This window comes from Apium graveolens, unplaced genomic scaffold, assembly GCF_009905375.1.
Source record: "Apium graveolens cultivar Ventura unplaced genomic scaffold, ASM990537v1 ctg401, whole genome shotgun sequence".
Taxonomy (NCBI): domain Eukaryota; kingdom Viridiplantae; phylum Streptophyta; class Magnoliopsida; order Apiales; family Apiaceae; genus Apium; species Apium graveolens.
The window spans coordinates 41,070-45,045 of NW_027418364.1; the positions used below are offsets into that span (position 1 = coordinate 41,070).

Consider the following 3,976-nt stretch of genomic DNA (forward strand, 5'->3'; position numbering starts at 1 on the left):
AGAACAAAACACAGTAGTCGCAATAAAATATTCCATTTTCATCTGCTGAATTCAAGATCACAATTTCTAGTTTTTAAGTTAAATCCAAACCACTATAAATCTTTATCTTGTTCCTGTGTAACTATCTAGCGGATCAAAATCCCTAGAAATTAATCTCAAATTGCGTTTAGCATTTGAATCTTTTTATTAGAAAAATAGAAAAAGTTCATGTCGAATTTATTCTAGATTTGTGATAATTAATTTGAGATTAGTTCCTTGTAATCGATACCGTTGTTGTAACACCCTTCAAGTTTAATAATATTCTTATTTAACTTGAATTTTGTTTCAATTTTTATTCCGCACTTAATTCGATTATTCAGTATTGTATGTATTCAACCCCCCCTTCTACAAACACATTGGGACCTACCATTAGGGTTTTGTTTTGTATTGTAGATTTGGAAAGCGGAGGCATTCAAGCGAGAAAAGGGAAATAGGTCTTAGCGGAGAGAAGCTCAGGTTCCGTAAAACAGGAAAGCTTTTTGAGGTAAGTAACTCTACCTTCTATTATGAATTGATTATAGAGAGATTATTGATGCTATCCACTCATAGAAAAAAGAATCTTTGTAATACTTTTATTGATCCTTGTGATAAACATGTTATTGATCCTTGTGATAAACCTGTTAATGATCCTTGTGATAAACCCTAATAGTAACCCCTTGTTCCAAGTACTTATACCATGTTCTCGTATTTTATTATCTTATGATCATTTGACCCTAAGAGAGTCGTAATAAACCTTTCATTTGTCATACCTTGTTGACCTGTATTCCTTTGATAATCATGTGTGCCTTGTTTATGCGTCATTCTTTAGAACTATCTTGATAACAGCCTTGTTATAACCTGTTTAATGTTTGATCATCTCCTTAACTTTCGATCTCTGTTTGTTTCTCATTTGTTCACTTTCCTTGAATTGAACTTAAGAATGGCTTTTGACTTGAATGAGTGATAAGTGGCATTTTATACCACCTAGAACGTCTTAAAATGGCTTAAATTGGTGTCTTGAAATCAAGTATTTTGTGTATTTGATGCGTTTTTCTAGTGTTTATGCATTTCAGGGTATTAGTTGCATTTCGGAGGAGGAATCATCAAGAATAAGCCTTGGCATGTGTTCACCATTGCGAGAGGAAAAGAACGGGCAGATTACGGCGAAGAAACGGAGCAAACCTGGAAATTTTCCAGTAGGGTCCTGCGCGCCCGCGCAGCAATGCTGAGCGGCCGCGCAGCAGCCTTGCGCGCCCGCGCAGAAATGCTGAGCGGCCGCGCAGGGTCGGGGAAAATAATATATTGTTTTAGACTTCTACTTCTGTTTGGCTTCCAACTTCTATGTAATCTGAGTTTTATGGGACTATTATATAAGTAGATTTGAGACATTTTTCACAGAGTATTAAGAGGGGATTATGTTTTAGATTGTGTTTTGCAAGAAGCGAAGGAGATAAGGAAGAAGACCGATTTAGCACACAGCAACGAAGGGGAAGCATATATTCTTGTGATTCTTGTTTCGTTGTAACGTTGGATGCTAGTTTTCTTGCTTTGACTTATTTACTCTTGTGACGTACTCTGTTTTAATATAATTAGTTTAGTTGTTATTTTCTTGTGTTCGTTTATCATGATTTCATATGAACCCATGATGGCGATAAGTTCTATTATGGGCTAATCGTGATCATGGGGTTGCAACGGATTTACTATGGAATTCTTTAGTTAATTGTTTAATACTTTAGTGTGTGATGATTGCATGATATCTAGTATTGGTTGTGCGTATTCGTCTTATATGCGTCGCGAACATATAAGATAGGGTGTTAATCTCTTGTGAAGCGACGGTGGATCTTGAGATTTAGAACTTGCCATGCTAGCATAGGTTCATGTACGTTGTGCATGATTAGTGGGTAACTCTAACAGTTTTATTTGCCCTATGTAATCAAAAGGAATAACTTGTGCTTAAATCGTTGTGTTGTCAATTTCTGTAGACATATAGGAACTCAACATAATTGATTACTATTCAATTTCTATCTTAATTGTGGATGTTTGGTAGAATGGTATTAGTACAATGAAAGTTGGCTTTTATCAGTTTTGTGTTATTCGATTAATATCATCACTTTCACATGCTAAAGGTAATAACTATGGCTATAGAAGGAAGTAATAATGAAGTTGTGATCTCATGAGTGTTTTATTATTGATAAATTGAAGTGTTGGTTAAGTGGTTAATTAAGTAGTTAATTATAGTTAATATTTAATCAACAATTTTAAGTGTTATTATCTTAACATTGAGAAGTAATCATACATTGGTGAGTGAGTTAAATTAGACAATAACTTAGTCTGAGTCTCTGAGGGAACGAACTAGAAAGTATTCTATATTACTTGCGAACGCGTATACTTGCGTGAATATTAGTGCGTGATTTCGCCCTAACAAGTTTTTGGCGCCGCTGCTGGGGACTCGGCGTATTTGTTTAGTTTATGTACTTACCATCATTGGTCATTAGGACTCAGTGATTAGGACGTAGTAGTTAATTACTCTTTTCGGTTGTGTTTCAGGTACTTTAGCAAACGTTTATGCAAACTCGTTCTCGTGCTCGCAAGAGGACCTTAGATACAGCTGAGGAGAAAGACGAAGTTCTTGATACACCGGAGAAGTTAGATTTTGAGGATTCGGATTCAGGAACTGAGCAGAAAGAACCAGTAAACATGGGAGATCATATTGTTCAAGCTGATCCAGCTCTTATGGATTTTTCTCGGCCTAAAATTGATGACATTCAGTCAAGCATCCTTCATCCGGCTATTCAAGCTAACACCTTTGAAATCAAGCCGGGCACTATTCAGATGGTGCAGAATTCTGTTTCTTTTGGAGGAGCGGCAACTGAAGACCCCAACATGCACATAAGGAATTTTGTCGAGATCTGTAGCACTTTTAACTATAATGGCGTGGCTGATGAGGCTATCAAGTTGAGACTTTTCCCATTCTCACTGAGGGATAAGGCTAAAGACTGGTTACATTCTGAACCAGCTGGGTCAATCACTACGTGGCAAGATCTTGCGTAAAAGTTTCTGGTGAAGTTTTATCCAATGGCAAAGACTGCTGCTATGAGGAGTGCTCTTACTCAGTTTGCGCATCAACCTACAGAATCTATGTGCGAGGCTTGGGAACGCTACAAGGAAATGTTGAGAAAATGTCCACATCATGGAATGCCGGATTGGATGGTAATCACTGGTTTTTATAATGGTTTGGGGGCTCAATCTTGGCCCATGCTCGATGCAGCAGCTGGAGGCGCCTTATGGGCTAAAAGCTATACTGAGGCGTACAATCTTATTGAGACGATGGCTGCAAATGAGCATCAAAACCCAACTCAGAGGATGACATCAGGCAAGGTAGCAGGTATTCTGGAAGTTGATGCAGCCACCGCTATTGCAGCCCAGCTCCAAGCGCTATCAATGAAGGTTGATTCTTTGGCTACGTATGGAGTTAATCAAATAGCTATGGTTTGTGAGCTTTGTGCAGGTTCTCATGCTACGGATCAGTGTTCTCTTGTCAACGAATCTGTTTAGTATGTGAATAATTATCAGTGACAACAGCAGCCTGTGCCAGCGACCTATCATCCTAACAACAGAAATCATCCAAATTTCAGCTGGGGAAATAATCAGAATGCTATTCAGCCACCATATCAGCAAGGAGTGAGTAAACAGTTTAACCCACCTGGATTCCAGCAACCACAGCAGTATGCTACAAGACAATCATATCCTCAACAGGGAAGTGCAGCTACACCTACTAGTGCTGATTTTGAGGAACTTAAGCTGTTGTGCAAGAGTCAGGCGGTTTCTATCAAGACCTTGGAAAATTAAATCGGTCAATTAGCCAATGCAGTGCTCAATCGTCAACCTGGCACTCTTCCCAGTGACACAGAAGTACCAGGCAGGAAGGAAGCTAAAGAGCAAGTCAAGGCTATTACCT

At 38.5% G+C, this 3,976-nt stretch overlaps 1 non-coding gene across 1 annotated transcript; it reads right to left on the reverse strand.

Annotated features, from left to right (window-relative positions):
* Positions 1–3,108: 3,108 nt before the first annotated feature.
* LOC141701532 (small nucleolar RNA R71) lies at positions 3,109–3,215 on the reverse strand. The gene has a single exon (XR_012566814.1). It is a non-coding gene; the product is annotated as a small nucleolar RNA R71 (small nucleolar RNA).
* Between the last annotated feature and the right edge of the window lie 761 nt (positions 3,216–3,976).